The sequence below is a fragment of the Balaenoptera physalus genome (genome assembly GCF_965194825.1).
Source record: "Balaenoptera physalus genome assembly, chromosome: 10".
Taxonomy (NCBI): Eukaryota; Metazoa; Chordata; class Mammalia; order Artiodactyla; family Balaenopteridae; genus Balaenoptera; species Balaenoptera physalus.
Window position 1 is genome coordinate 28,664,183 of NC_138889.1, and position 17,040 is coordinate 28,681,222.

The following is a 17,040-nucleotide window of genomic DNA, read 5'->3' on the forward strand; positions in this document are numbered from 1 at the left end:
GAACCTCCATACTGTTCTCCACAGTGGTTGTACCAATTCACATTCCCACCAACAGTGACTGAGGGTTCCATTTTCTCCACATTATTGCAAGCACTTGTTATTTGTTGACATTTGGATAATAGCCATTATGACAGGTGTGAGGTGATATCTCATTGCAATTTTTCCTTTTTAAAAACTTCCAATTGACCATTCCTTTAAAAATATTACACAGTGATTATATTAACTTGGGATATAGGTAAATGAGTCTCATTCTAACATTTCAAAATTCTTTCAATTAACTTATCTCACTTATCCACATAATGTAACTCCATGCAAAGTCTAAACATGCTCTTCTCTGACAAATTTATGGACGGTAAAAGTGAGTCCAGAGTAAGATAGAGTGCTTTGATAATGGGAGCAGTAAGACAGTGTTGGCTCTGAAAGTAGAGTCCAGACCTGTTAACTCCTAGTCAAGCCTAGCACTATGATAAATAATAAAGCTATACTAAGATAGTTTTTTTTTCTTCCAGTGTTATTGAGATGTAATTGACATACAGCACTGTATAAGTTTAAGGTGAACAATATAGTGGTTGGATTTACACCATGAAATAATTACCACAATAAGTTTAGTGAACATCTCATATAAATACAAAATTAACAAAACAAAATTTTTTTTCCTTGTGATGAGAACTCTTAGGGTTTATTCTCTTAACAACTTTCATATATAACATACAGCAGTGCTAATTACATTTTTCATGCTGTACATTACATCCCCAGTACGTATTTACCTTATAACTGTTAGTTTGTACCTTCTGACTACATCCAATTCCTGCTCCCCCCACTCCCCTCTGGTAACCACAAATCTGCTCTCTTTTTCTGTGTTTGTTCACTTTTGAAGTATAGTTGACCTAAAACACTATGTTAGTTCCTGTCATACCCAGTAGTGATTTGATATTGCTATACATTTCAAAATAATCACCATGATAAGCCTAGTTACCATATGTCATCATACAAAGATATTACATAATTATTGACAATATTGCCCACACTGTACATTTCATAACCATAACTCATTTATTCTGTAACTAGAAGTTTGTGCATCTTAATCTCCTTCAACTATTTCTCCTTCCCCCAACAATCTCCTCTCTGGCAACCACCTGTTTGTTCACAGTATACATAATGCTGGTCTTGTTTTGTTATATTCAGTCATTTGTTCTGCTTTTTAGCTTGCACATAAAAGTGAAATCATACAGTATTTGTCTTTCTCTCTCTGACATTTCATATAGCATGATACCTTCTAGGTCCATCCATGCTGTCCCAAATGGCAGATTTCATTCTTTTTTATGGCTGAGTAATATTCCATTGTATGCATATGCCATATCTTCTTTATCCATTCATTTATTGATGGGCACTGAGGTTGCCATATTTTGGCTATTGTAATAAAACTGCAGTGAATATAGAGGTGCATGAATCTTTTCTTATTAGTGTTTTTGTTTTCTTCAGATAAACATCCAGGAGTGGAATTTCTGGGTCATTTGATAGTTCTATTTTTAATTTTTTAAGGAATTTCCATACTGTTTTCCATAATGGCTGCACCAATTTACATTCCCTCCAACAGTGATTTAGGGTTCCATTTTCTCCACATTCTTGGAAGCACTTGTTATTTGTTGATATTTAGATAATAGCCATTCTGACAGGTGTGAGGTGATATCTCATTGTGATTTTTATTTGCATTTCCCTGATGATTAGCATCTTTTCCTTTGCCTGGTGGCCATATGTATGTCTTCTTTAAAAATGTCTACCTAGGTTCTCTCCCAGATTTTAAATTGTGTTTTTGTTTTGTTGATGTTGCGTTGTAAGAGTTTTTGTATATTTTGGATATTAACTCCTTTTTGGATAGGTGGTTTGCAAATATCTTCTCCCATTCAGTAGAGAGCTTTTTAATTTTGTTGATAGTTTCCTTTGTTGTGCAAAACTTTTTAGTTTGATGTAGTCCCATTTGTTTATTTTTGCTTTTGTTTCCCTTGTCTAAGGAGACATGTCCAAAAAAGTATTGCTAAAACCAATGACAAAAAGCATATTAGCTAAGTCTTCTTCTAAAAGTTTTACAATTTCACGTCTTATATTTAAGTCTTTAATCCATTTTGATTTTACTTTTTATATGGTGTGAAAAATTAGTCCAATTTGATTCTTCTGTCCAGTTTACCCAACACCATTTATCTTTTCCACATTGTATTTTCATTCTTCTTTTTGTAGATTAATTGACCATATGACTGTGGGCTTAATTCTGGGCTCTTTATTCTGTTCCATTGACCTTTGTGTCTGTTTTCTGCCAGTACCATACTGTTTTGAATTACTGTAGCTTTGTAGTATGGTTTAAAATCAGGGAGCATGATACCTCCAGCTTTGTTCTTTTTTCTCAAAGTTATTTTGGCTATTCTGGGTCTTTTGTATTTCCATACAAATTTTAGAATTATTTGTTCTAGTTCTGTGAAAAATGCCATTGGTATTTTGATAGAAATTACATTGAATCTGCAGACTGCCTGAGTACTATTGTCATTTAACAGTATCAGTTCTTCCAACCCATAAGCATTATATATCTTTCCACCTGTGTCATCTTCAATTTCTATTCTCAGTGTCTTATAGTTTTCTGAGTATGGGTCTTTTTCCTCCTTAGTTAGATTTATTCTTAACTATTTTATTCTTTTTGATACAACTGTAAATGGGTTTGTTTTATTAATTTCTCTTTCTGACAGTTTGTTTTTAATGTATAGAAATGCAACTGATTTCTGTATATTAATTTTGTGTCTTGCAACATTAACAAATTCATTGATAAGTTCTAGTAGTTTTCTTTTGTGGCATCTTTAGGATTTTCTAAGTATAGTATCATGTCATTTGCAAAGGTGACAATTTTTCTTCTTTTTTTCCAGCTTGGATTCTTTAAAAAAAATTTTTTGTGTGTGTCTGATTTCTGTGGCTAGGACTTCAAATACTGTACTGTATAATAGTGGTGAGAGTAGGCATACTTGTCTTGTTCAGGAAGAAATGCTTTCAGCTTTTCATTATTGAATATGATGTTGGCTTGGATTTGTCATATAAGACCTTTATTATGTTGAGCTATGTCCCCTCTATACCTACTTTGTTCAGAACTTTTATCACAAATCTATGTTGAATTTTGCCAGAAGCTTTTTCTGCATTTACTGAAAAGATCATATAATTTTTATTCTTCAGTTTGTTAATGTGGTTTATCACATAGTTTGATTTGCAAATATTGAACCATTCCTGATTCCCTGAGATATATCCCACTTGATCATGGTATATGATCCTTTTAAGGTATTGTTGACTTCAGTTTGCTAATGTTTTGTTGAGGGTTTTTACATCCATGTTCATCATTGATACTGGCCTATAATTTTCTCTTTTTTGTGATGTCTTTGTTTGGTTTTGGTAACAGGCTGATGCTGGCCTCATAGAATGAGTTCAGAAGTATTCCTTGCTCTTCAACTTTTTGGTAATAGTTTGGGAAGATTAGGTGTTGATGCTTCTTTAAATATTTGGTAGAATTTAACTCTGAGTCTATCTGATTCTGCACTTTTATTTGACGGGAGTTTTAAAATTACTGATTCAACTTCATTCCTGGTAATTGTTCTGTTCATATTTTCTATTTCTTCTTGGTTCAGTCTTGGAAAATTATACATTTCAAGGAATTTTTCCATTTTTTCTAGGTTGTCCATTTAATTGATGTATAATTGTTTGCAGTAATATCTTATGAACCTTTGTAATTCTGTGGTGTTGGTTGTAACTTACTCTTTTACATTTCAGATTTCATTGATTTGGGCTATCTTTTTTAGTTTGGCTAAATGTTTATCAATGTTGTTTATCTTATCAAAAGTTCATATCTCATTTTCACTGATCTATTGGTTTTTTAAAAATTCTCTATTTCCTTTATTTCTGCTCTGATCTATATGATTTCCTTCCTTCTACTAATTTTGGGTTTTATTTGTACTTCTTTTTCTAGTTCCTTCAGGTGTGAGATTAGATTATTTATTTGAGATATTTCTTGTTCCCTGTGGTAGGCTTGTATTGCTATAAAATTCTCTTTAAGAACTGCTTTTTGCCCCATCCCATAGATTTTGAACTGTTATGTTTCCATTTTCATTTGTCTCAAGGTATTTTTTGATTTTCTTATTGATATCTTGAGTGACCCATCAGTTGTTTAGTAGCATATTGCTTACCTTCCACATGTTTGTGATCTTTGCAGTTTTTATTCTTATAGTTGACTTCCCTTCTTATACCAAAACAAAAAACATCCTTAATCTGATTTCATTTTCCTTAAATTTACTGAGACTTGTTTTGTGGCCTAGCCCGTGTGATCTATCCTGGAGAATGTTCCATGTGCACTTGAAAAGAATATGTATTATGCTGCTTTCGGATGAAATGTTCAATATACATCCATTAAGCCTATCAAGCATAATGTGTCATTTAAGGCCAGTGTTTCCGTATTGATTTTCTGTCTGGATAATCAGCCCATTGATGTAAGTGAGGTGTTGAAGTCCCCTACTATTATTGTGTTCCTGTCAATTTCTCCCTTTATGTGTGTTAATATTTGCTTTATGTATATTTAAATGCTCTTACATTGGGTATATATATTTACAATCTTTAGATCTTCTTCTTGATCATTAAGTGATATATTAATTTGTCTCCTGTTAAAGTCTCTGTTTTAAAGTCATTTTGTCTGATATAAGTATTGCTACCCTGGCTTATTTTTTTTCATTTCAATTTGCATGGAATATCTTTTCCCACCCCCTCACTTTTGGTCTGTGTGTATCTTCAGATGTGAAGTGAGTATCCTGAAGGCAACATATACGTATCCATTCAGCCACTGTATGTCTTTTCTTTGGAGCACATAGTCCATTTACATGTGTAGTAATTATTGATAGGTTTGTACTTATTACCATTACATTAATTGGTTTGGGGTAGTTTTTGTAGTTCTTTTTTGTTCCATTTTTCTTCTTTGCTTTCTTCCCTTGTGATTTGATGATTATCTTTAATGTTTGGATTCCTTTCTCTTTTTTGTGTTTATGTATCTATATAGATCTTTGGTTTGTGATTACCATGAGGTTTATATATAGCAAAATATACATACATGATTTTATTACATTATTGATCTCTAAGTTCAAACACATCTTACCAACCCTGAATTTTTCTCCCCCACATTCACTGTTTCAAACATATTTTACATCAATTTTTTTTGTGTATCCCTTAACTACTTATTATTATGCATACAGTTTGGTTTTACTACTTTTGTCTTTTAACCTTCTTGTTTTATACATAGTTGATTTACTACCTTTATGGTATATTTGCCTTTTCCAATGAGATTTTTCTCTTTGTAATTTTCATGTTTCTAGTTTTGACCTCTTCTCTTCTGCTTAGAGAAAGTCCTTTAGCATTTCTTGTAAAACTGGTTTTTGGTGTTGAACTTTTTTAGCTTTTTATTGTCTGTAAACCTTTTGATTTCTCCATCAAATCTGAAAAGAGCTTGCCAGGTAGAGTATTCTTGGTTGCAGGCTTTTTCCTTTCATCACTTTAAATATATCATGCCACTCCCTTCTGGCCTGCAGAGTCAGCTGATAGTCTTATGGGAATTCCCTTGTACATAACACGTTGCTTTTCCCTTGCTGCTTTAATGTTCTTTATCTTTAATTTTTGCTATTTTAATTACAGTGTGTCTTGGTCTGGTCCTCTTTGTGTTGATCTTGTTTGTGACTTTCTGTGTTTCTTGGACCTGGATGTCTGTTGACTTTCCTAGGTTAAGGAAGTTTTCAGTTATTAGTTCTTCATATGTATTCTCTGCCTGTTTCTCTCTCTCTTCTTCTACTTGGACCCCTATAATGTTAATAATATGCTTGATGTTGTCACTGAGGTCTCTTAAGCTCTCTTCTTTTTAAAAAATTCTTTTTCTGTTCATCATGAGTGATTTCCACTACTCTGTCTTCCAGTCCACTGACTCATTTGTCTGTATCATCTAATCTACTCTTGATTTCTACTTGTGTATTTTTATTTCAGTTACTGTATTCTTCAGGTTTGTTTCATTCTTCTTCACATTTCCTAACTCTTTGTTGAAAACTTCTAACTTCTTACTTTTTTCGTACATTTTTCTCTCCTGTTCTTTGAACATCTTTATGATCATTACCTTGAACTCTTTTTCAGGTAGATTCCTTATCTTGAACTTCATTTAGTTCCTCTGGGTTTTTATATTTCTCTTTCCTCTGGAACATATTCCTCTTTTGCCTAGTTTTGCCTATTTCTCCATTTTTATTTTTACGTATTTGGTAGATTGGTTATGTTTCTCAATCTTGGAGAAGTGGTCTTATGTAGGAGATGACATATGGGGCCCAGCAGCACACTTCCCTTTGGTTACCAGAGCTATATGCTCTAGGGGTGCTCTCTATGTGGGCTACATGGGCCCTTCTGTTGTGGTGGACTGACCACTGTGGGTGTACTGGTAGACATGCCTGGCCCCAGGTCCAGTTGGTTGCCAGATTCTGACTAGGGTAAAAGCTGTAGGCCACTGGTAGATAGGGCTGGGTCCTGGCATGACTGGCTGCACCAACTGGGAACTTCCATTCCTAGTACTGGTCTGCTGGTGGCAGGGCTGGGTTATGAACCAGCTGGATACAGAACCCTGGGTATTCCTGGGGCTAGTGCTGGCCCACTGGTGGGTGAGACAATGTCCTGTGGTGGCTGGCTGGAGGGTTAAAGGCCCCATAGCTGGTGTCAACCTGCTGCTGGGAGAGGCCAGATCCTAGGGTAGTTGGCTGAGGGCACCAAAGTGTCCAGAAACTAATTTTGACCCACTGATGGGCAGGACAGTGTTCAGCAGATCTTGAGTCTTGTGCTGGTGCCAACCTGCTGGTGGGTGGGTCAGGTTGAAACAGGTGGTTGTAAGGCTGCAGTGGTCCAGGGCTTGCATCTGCCTGTTGTTGGGTGGGCCAGGGCCCAGGGTGACCTGAGGCTGGTGTCATCCTACTGTTGGGTGGAACCATGTCCCAGGGCAGCTGGAGCTCAGAGCAGCCGACTTGATGATGAGTGAGATTTTATCCCCACACAGATAGCTGTTTGGCCTTTGGCTTCCCAGAACTGGTGCTGACTGGCTGAGTCCCAGTGGTTAAAAGCTAGAGGGAATATTCCAAAATGGTACTGGTCAGAACCACCAGTGTCCTCGTAGTAGATAGAGTCCCAGGTGTCTCCTACTTCTCTTGGAAGCTCTCCAAGAAGAGCAAATGGGTCCTTTCAAATTACTGCTTTTGCCCTGGGTCCCAGAGCATGTGATTTTGCATGAACCCCCTAAATATGGTGTCTCTATTTCTACAGCCCTCTGTCTCTCCCAAAAGTAAGCCCCATTGCTCTTCAAAGCCAAACATTCTGGGGGTTTGTCTTCCAAGTGTAGGACCCCTGGACTGAGAAGCCCATATGGAGTTTGGGAGCCCAATGTTGGGCTTGGATCCCTTGCTCCTTGGGGAGAAACTCTGCAATTGTAAATATCCTCCCTTTTCTGGGTCACCTACCTAGGGGTATGGGTCTTGATTACAGTGCATCTCTGTCCCTTCTATCCATATCATTGTGGTTCATTTTTCATAGCTTTAATTGTATAAAATATTCTCTGCTAGTCTTCATGTTGTTCTCATCAATACTTGCTCTGTAAATAGTTGTAATTTTGGTGTGCCCATAGAAGGAGGTGAGCTCAGGGTCTTCTTACTCTACCATCTTGGTCACTTCTCTTTAAGATAGCTTTACATCACAAAATAACTAAACTGAGATGTAGATAAGCCTTAATGACAATCAGAATGGAAGTCATTTTAGTCCTGTTTGCTTTCTTTTTGTTTTTATAGATGTTGATTGTCTTTACATATAATATACAATCAGTTACTTCAGAAGAAAAAAATGTAAAATTCCCTAAACAGTAGTTTAATTTAGCATTGAATTCCAGAATAATTTTTCTTAGCTCAGAACAGTCATCAATGTGCAACATGTGGGTATCAATGATGCCAATCAATCAATAGACACTTGTTGAGTGCTTGTGACATGATGAAATAGTCCTCTGAATGGAAGACAGTAAGTGGACATGCATAGAATATGTTAATATAAAATTTAAAGGGCAAGAAATACTGATGATATACAAATTAAGAATACAAGCCAGCATATGGTACAACATATGATAAAATCCAAAGGAGGAAATTCTGTAGGGTAAAGGGAGAAATGATTACTGTGGATCTTAGTACAAAATTCTAGAACCAGAGCAATAAAGTTCACTTCCACCAATTATAAAATAGAGCCATAAGCTCAATCTTTCCAACAAGTTTCCTTAAAGGCCCATTATCAACAAACAGGATTCTAGATAAACTACATTTCTCTATTCCTACATGTTAAGCCCCCTAATTTTGCTATCTTTACAGTTTGTTTGCCTTACCAAGGTCTTTGTATTTTGCTATAATTGAGATTTTTATGACAATGAATAATAAAATTGGGAAAACTTCTATGAAAGCCCTTGTAAATGACTGAAAGAGGGTGTAGTAGTGGCTTTGGATGCCACAACTTAAATAATTCACTGGACTTTGTCTGGGAGGAAACTTTTAATAATGAATTAATTTCTTGACATTTTAAATTCATCTCATATATACTGTGCTAAAATACAAATGCATCAACTTTTATGGAGTTTTATTCTTTTATAAGTATATGTTTTGGTATTAATAAACTAAATACAGTTTTAAATTTTAATTATAAAAATGAGAGCACATAAGGATAAATTGATCCAAGCTCCTATGATACCCAGTATTTAGCAAGTTTTGTATATATAAATACTGAAGTGCAATATTCAGATGATTTCCAATAGGAAAATCTGAATGAATTACTGGCGGGTCTGTGCAGGAGGTCGGGGGAAACATTTCACACAGCACACCTGGTCATGATGAGTCATGGTGATAAATAAATGATCAAATGTGTATACAGGGATTAAGAATTTATACACTGATCACCTCAGAACTTCTGACCCTTCTGATATGCTTTATTAAGTCCAAGTCCCTGGGCTGGCTCTAAAGCTTTGCCTAGCAGTCCATTTCTTCAGCAACTCAGGACTGATATGGAAGCTTAAATTCTACATAAATCTAAATTAATCTCCAGCTCTAATCCCTAAGTGGTTGATATACAACTTGGGAATTTCAACATGTTTAACAAGTGTTCAGAAGCCACACAAATCCTAGTTTACCTGCCTGTCACCTTTCCTCTTCTCAACAGAGTTTTTTCTACAAATTGATTTTCAAGATGAAAATTAACTGCTTCTACAGATCATCGGATGGCCCTCAAGCATGCCACGGACCTCCATGGAGGTCCATGAAGCTGCTCCCTCACTGCTGTGCAATGAAGCTGTTCTCTGATTCCTTCAGCTCTTGTCTGAATGCCCATTCCCCCTTGTTTTCACTAAGCATTGTGCTCTCCTGTATTCTGTCTTGGAAAAGGACCTGAAACTAAATCACACTGAGGTACAAATGACCTAAATGTAATTTTCATTTTAACACAAGATCCAGAGTTTTGAAAAAGTAATCAAGTTGTAACCATGACATTTCAGGCATCCTATTCTAGGATTTATTGTCTTCTTCAGATCATACTTCATTGTCATATATACAGGTTGTTATATATACATATATATGACATATGTATAATTGTCATATATACAGGTTGATGGTTATATATTATTCTAAACTAATGGCTTATTATTCTAAACTAATGGCTTAGGTTAGAATTTGATCTTTTATTACTCTATTCCATTTTCTCCAAATCTATACTTTGATTTGATTTTTAATTAGGGAGGCCTTCAGGGCTGGTTGCTATGTGCATTTCTCATACTACTCCAAGACTGTAGAATTAGGAAAGATAACCAGTAATACAATTCTTAAACCAGGCTTTACCTTCACGCAGTCTTCTGGTCAATGAGTTCAGCAGTTAGCTGGTCAACAGTTAGTTCCTAAATGCCTTCTAAGAGCTAGGTGCTGAACAAATGCATTGCTAGTTTTGATTGTAATAGTTATGGGGCAGGAGAGGACTGAGATGGAAAGAAGGAACTTTTATTTTTGCTGAAAATGTCTTTTCATAAAGTGTTTTTTGTTTATTTGTTTGTTTGTTTTAGCTGAGTTGATGTCAGGGGTAACTCCCTAGACAAAACAAACCTTGCTGAAATTAATAGATGTATTTCCAGTCTCTAATAGTGACCAACTAGATGTGCAGTCCTCTAACATCTGCATGTTTGAAATCATCATGCAAGATTGGAAAATCTTTTCTTTGTTTCAACAACTAAAAAGACCTGTGTAATATGCAAAGTTATAAGAGAGCAACAACTCAGAATGCTGTCTACCAAAGTAATCACAAACTTGCCTATTCATTTCCATGCTACTGCTCACCGAAGAATTCATTAAGACCAAGGCAAGAGACAATAATATATGAGGCATTTTGCAGAGCTGAGGCCAAGAAAGCATATGAGGATAGTGACTTTTTGAAGACTGAATATCTGAAATGTCTTTATTTCATTCTCTTCTCAACTTGATTAGTTTGATGCATCATTAAATTCTTGATTGGAAATTATTTTCTCCTCAATATTTTGCTGCTAAAAAGTCAGGTGTCATTCCATTTCCTATTCCGGTGGGTATAAACTTTCTGTCAGTCTCTCTCTCTTTCTCTCTCTCTTTTATCATCATCATCATCCTTCTGTCTCTGGTTTTATACAAGTTAATGATAATGGTGTCTCAATGCATTTTTTATTCATTAAAATGACCATTAGTGGAAGCTTTTGATATACAAAGTTATATCTTTCAGTTCTGAGAATTTTTTGGTATTTCATTGATAATTTTTTACATTTATTCTGTATTTTTCTTTCTGGATTTCTGCTTAGTTATATATTGGACTTGGTAAATTGATCCTCCAGTTTGTTTTCTTTTCTCTGTGATTTACTTGCTCATTTTTCTATTCTACTTTCTGCATGATTTCCTCTAATATTATCTTGTAATCCTCACAAGGATTTTAAAACAATTTTAAAACTTCAGATATCATATTTTTAATTTCCAAGAGCTCGTATTTATTATATGATTGTTTCATTTTTTTAAGTGTTTTGTTCTTACTTACAATCTTAAATCTATGACAATATTAATCATCCTTTTTGATTTTCTTCTGTTCTCTATATTGCCTCCATTTCCTCCAAATGCTTATTGACTACTTGTTGTTGGGATTTTTTTTTTTTTTGGTTGTTGTTGTTTGCATGCTTATTTTGGTCTTTCTCTTTCATATTAAAGGCATTCAAAAATGACTAATATCATTGGAAGTCCCTTTTACTTAACTGTGATACAGTACAATCTGATTGGAAGCTTTATGTGTGGCAAGATTTTATAAAATTGTGGGTTTCTTTTGGGCATTTCATTAGGGCTCCCAAATATCAATACATTTAGCATTCTTCCCTTGGGCTAATTTGTCCAAGTAACAATGTTCCAATCATGCCTGTGGCATTAAACCTGGCTTCCAGCATTCTGGAAGTTAAATGGAGGAAATGAGCTGGGAATCTCACTGTTCAGTATATAGACTGTTACTTAGTCCCCCTGTTTCACCTGATCAAATTTAGAGCCGTTTTCATTCAATATCTCAAGGAAAATAAACTATTGTATACTTCTAGAGTTATTTGTCCCTTCCAAATTTATTCTTACTAAATAATAGAGTTTTAGATGAGCACATGGCTACCCAGCTAGAAACTACATTTTTCAAATTCCTCACAACTAAGTTTCTGAGTGATTATTAGGTTCCTACAATTAGAGTCACTCGTTCAAGATTTGAATGTCAGAAGTTAAGTTGATTCCATTTTCTTTTGGCAACTGACTATTAACCCTGGCTATCAGATTAGAATTTTGCAGAAGAAGGCTCCAGTTTCTAGTTTCCTGAGTATCAGGAAAATGGCCCAGTAGTGGTGACTTTTTCACCCAACCTCCTAATCGCTGGAATGAACATTTAGGCAACCACTTTTCAGCTTCCTGAGATTCAAAGCTTAGTATGGCTGTGGCCATGGCGCCAGACCTAGAACATTATAACTCCAGTAGTGACATCAGAGGCTTAACTAGCCAGTTTTATATTTGCTGGCATCATTTCAAGATACCCAGTTTAGAATCTGCTCTTTTTCCCCCTTTCATGGTTCTGTAAGCATATCATTCACTGTATTAAATCTTTTCCGTCTTAAAATACCTGGGGTTGTTTCTACTTCTTGTACTTTTTCTGAAATTTCTCTCAGTTATGTGTTGGACTTTTTGTAAATTAATCCTCTAATTAGTTTCTCTCTTTTTCTGAATAGGCTGATATTTAGAGTTAGAGTATATAAGCTTGTTTCTTATCTGTACCTTCCTCTGTAAGACTTGAGACGTCATTGTTCCCCTCTGTACTAAGCCAAATACCACTAAAGTATACACTTTTCATCTTGCTCTCTTCCATTTTTAACTCCTTTTCCCTTCTTTGTATGTATATGTTGAGAGAGGATTATACTTGTTTTATATTTTTATTATCATTTTCCTACTATTTCAGAAAAGATTAATGAAAACCCAGGTGTTCAATCTGCAACGTTAAATTAGAATTTTCTACTGTTGCTAATTACCTGAATATCTTTTTGCTAAGGAATGCATTTGGACTCTGTTATGATGGCATTAGACACTATGTCTTTGAGTGATGGAGAAGGATAACAGTTCTGAGAAAAGAAAATGAAAAAAAGATAAAAATTCTTTGTGGTTTTCTAAGTGTTCTGTAGTTCTCAATTTTTCCTATTCACCTTCTTCTTTCCATCTGAGTGGAATAAAATAAGTTCTGCTCTGTATTTCTGCTTTATGCTTCACTGCTCCAAAATCTGATACAGTTTGAAGATAGGCCCAATAAAACTATAGTTATTGAGTCAGACAGCCTAAAATCCCTTGAAATTCAATGATTCATTCTTTGGAAATAACACACCTGTCCAAATAAGGAAAATAAGAATCTGGCTTACTATGAAATAAACAGAAGGAGCTCACCAAATCTGTATGCATTTTAAGGTTACAAACATTTTAAGTTACAGATTTTGTAGCAATTTTATAGAATCATGTTTGTGGGTTTTAAAATTCAAGTTAATGGACAAGTTTTCAAAAAGGGACAGTTTCCCTATATGTCCCTGAGAAGTATAAGGCAGAGAGCCATAGAGGCTCTCTGTGACACCCTGGCTCATTTCTTTTTGCAACCACCTTGTGTTAAGTATTGATAGCAAAGTATGCTTACTATAAATTCCACAGTCTGTGTGCCTGGTGCTTGCTAGGGAGTGCACATTCTGGTATGTGTTTCTTATTTGGATGGCAAAACAAACGCTTCTTAAATTCTTAATTTTATAGAACTACCATACGACCCAGCAATCCCACTACTGGGCATATACCCTGAGAAAATCATAGTTCAAAAAGAGTCATGTACCAAAATGTTCATTGCAGCTCTATTTACAATAGCCAGGACATGGAAGCAACCTAAATGTCCATCGACAGATGAATGGATAAAGAGGATGTGGCACATATATACAATGGAATATTACTCAGCCATAAAAAGAAATGTAATGGAGGTATTTGTAATGAGGTGGACGGAGTTAGAGTCTGTCATACAGAGTGAAGTAAGTCAGAAAGAGAAAAACAAATACAGTATGCTAACACATATATACGGAATCTAAGGGAAAAAAAAAAAGGCCATGAAGAACCTAGTGGCTAGACAGGAATAAAGACACAGACCTACTAGAGAATGGGCTTGAGGATATGGGGAGGGGGTGGGGTGAGATGTGACAGGGTGAGAGAGTATCATGGACATATATACACTACCAAATGTAAAATAGATAGCTAGTGGGAAGCAGCCGCATAGCACAGGGAGATCAGCTCGGTGCTTTGTGACCACCTAGAGGGGTGGGATGGGGAGGGTGGGAGGGAGGGAGATGCAAGAGGGAAGAGATATGGGAACATATAGTATATGTATAACTGATTCACTTTGTTATAAAGCAGAAGCTAACACACCATTGTAAGGCAATTATACTTCAATAAAGATGTTAAAAAAAAAACATAAAAAAAATTCTTAATTTTAGGATACTGAATAGCTAAAGGTAATTCTGCTACATTGGTTTCTGTGGACATTGTCAATTTTCAGCTTTAATAGCCTAAAACCTCCATTTAACAGACTAAAAACCAAAGAGAGTTAAAATTAAAAACACTAAGAAGAGTTACATGTCTACAGGCAAAATTTCAAAAAGAGGTGGCAAATGAGAGATTAGAAAAGATAACTGTAATCAGTTCTTATTAATTAAATAATTTCTTCACATTTTTTATTCCTTTGATCAAAATTATTTTTAAAAAATAAGTGCAATATCACACTAGTTTTTCTGTATAAAAGACAAAGTGTGGAGTGGAAGGAAAAAAAATATGCACATTTTTAAAATGAACAATACTTCATTGACTTCATTATTAAAATATTAGATGTGCTGGGCCTCTCATAGTGTCCCATGCCAGAGCAAACTGGCCCTGAACCATTGCCTGGCCTCTGCCCGTAGGCTGCAGGCACTGAAGCGGGTTGCACAGTGAAAAAAAAAAAAAAAAAAAAAAAGAAAAAAAAAAATTAGATGTGAAACAATTTTAAAGAATTCTGTGTTCTCTATTTGATGTATTCCTGAACCAATCATAAGTAGAATCAGCCTACATCATTGTAAGGAGAACATAGAAAGTTGTAATGACTTCAGTCCCAAAGAAGGCAAATCAGCCTGAAGAAAATATTTAGGAGCTAGAAAATAAAAAGTGAACTTTTTTCTTTTCTTCAAGAGTTTAACCCTTCTCCTCCTCATTCTTCCATTTTTTTCTTTTAAAGTGTTCACATTTTAGTAACATTACATTCCCCATGTTATCACCACAGAATATAAATTCAGGTTAGATGAGAGAACTTCACAAATGCAATAACATATTCTGTAGTATACCAAAGTTTGTATAAAATGTCTGACCAAATCAGCTTGCTCAAAAATCATTAATCACTTCAATTATAGATAATTTATTTAGTTTAACATTTAAAATTCTTAGAAAATAAACATACTATACACACTTTAAAAAGTGTTTTCCATTTACCTTTTCATTAGCACTTAAAATACATATTTCTGCTTGAAGATGACATTTAAAAATTATTCTAAAATAGCAGCAGCAAATAAAATTCTTCAATAACAAAAGAGCAAAACTAGGATCCATAATTAAGTTATTCTCATATTTACAAGTATGATCCTGAAATAAATACTACTTCTAAGCAGCTCTGTTATCAGCTTTTCATGTTTGGTTTAAACGCACACAACTTGTCAGTGTGGGGAGGCTTATATTATAATATTATATTCTATGCATTGTTCTGAAAGGGTTCTTCAAGAGCCAACCAGTCCTAAAAACTGAAGACCATAAAGCAAATAGGATTCCTATGTAACATCAAAAGCCTGTGATATTTTGTAACAGCTAGGAGTATTTTACGATTGGCTTGTTCTCTTCTTTAGAACTAATTTCATGAGGAGAGCTTAAGAAGGTGGACATTTTACCATTATCATGTGCATGTAAAAGTGACATGTTTCTTTTGTGCTAATTTGACTCCTCTGAATGACATAGTTAATGAGCTAGTCACCAATAATTTCGTGACCAGGCAAATGAAACCTGCAAAAAAAGAAACCAGTTTCAAATTAACATGTTATTGTCTCACCCACTCAACAATTTATTTTCAACATAAATATATAACCTCATTAGTGCATACATTTAGTTTACATACTGTCGTTTTGTATGAAATACTTTAGTTCTCTCTTAGTCTCTTTAAAAAAAAAAACAAAAAAAAAAAACCTCAATATGAGATGTCTGACTAAAGCAAGCACTATCAACCAGACCAAGACAGCATCTCTTCTAAGGTTTAGCTTTTGGCCAGAATTCCTGATACATAGAATAGTCCATACCAGGAGTCATTGCTCCTGCAACAAAGCCTTGGGTTGCCAGGCACATGTGAATCAGATGAATGGACATTTTAGTATTTTCCCTTCTCTTCAATTTATATAATTCATACACAATGATTGCTACAAAACCTGCCATTCCAATGGGGACAAATGGTGCCCCTCTGGCTATTCAAATAAATTTACATCCATGATCTTCATCAAATGAAGAAAGAGAAACATCTGTGTAGGTAGACAGTGATTGAAGACTCTTTTGAGAACTACAGGACTTCTTTAAGTCACTTAAATTCTCTGGTTCTGTTCTCCAGAAGAGATCACATTTTGGATCACAAATCAAGCCTTGGAAAATTTAAGAAAATTGAAATCTTATCAATCATCTTTTCCAACCACAATGCTATGAGATTAGCAATCAATTACAGGAAAAAACTGTAAAAACCACAAATACATGGAGGCTGAACAGTGTGCTGCTAAATAACCAAGAGATCACTGAAGACATCAAAGAAGAAATAAACAAATACATAGAAACAAAATACAATGAAAACACGATGATCCTAAGCCTATGGGATGCAGGGAGAGGACTGGGGTTGGCTGTGTGAACACAGCCTGAAGGGGCTAGTGCACCACAGCCAGCCGGGAGGGAGTCCAAGAAAAAGTCTGGAGCTGCCAAAGAGGAAAGAGACTTTTTTTGCCTCTTTGTTTCCTGGTAAACGAGGAGAGGGGATTAAGAGCGACACTTAAAGGAGCTCCAGAGATGGGCGTGAGCCACGGCTATCAGCATGGACCCCAGAGATGGGCATGAGACACTAAGGCGGCAGCTGCAGCCACCAAGAAGCCTGTGTGCAAGCACAGGTAACTATCCACACCGCCCCTCCTGGGAGCCTGTGCAGCCTGCCACTGCAGGGTCCCGTGATCCAGGGACAACTTCCCCGGGAGAACACACGGTGTGCCTCATGCTGGTTCAATGTCACACTGGCCTTTGCCACCACAGGCTCTTCCTGCATTCTGTATCCCTCCTTCCCCCCGGCCTGAATGAGCCA

At 35.6% G+C, this 17,040-nt stretch overlaps 2 protein-coding genes and 1 pseudogene across 3 annotated transcripts in view; 1 reads left to right on the forward strand and 2 right to left on the reverse strand.

The window, feature by feature from the left end:
- The window catches only part of LOC309636679 (centrosomal protein of 78 kDa-like), a 528,677-nt gene that overhangs the window by 500,594 nt on the left and 11,043 nt on the right, over nt 1-17,040 (forward strand). The window lies entirely within an intron of this gene.
- Nucleotides 1-17,040, reverse strand: part of GUCY1A2 (guanylate cyclase 1 soluble subunit alpha 2) — a 413,705-nt gene that overhangs the window by 12,845 nt on the left and 383,820 nt on the right. The window lies entirely within an intron of this gene.
- LOC309636407 (HIG1 domain family member 1A, mitochondrial pseudogene) lies at nt 14,662-17,004 on the reverse strand (annotated as a pseudogene). Its single transcript has 2 exons — nt 16,944-17,004; nt 14,662-16,342 (listed from the first exon to the last, which is right to left on the reverse strand). The product of its transcript is annotated as an HIG1 domain family member 1A, mitochondrial pseudogene (transcript).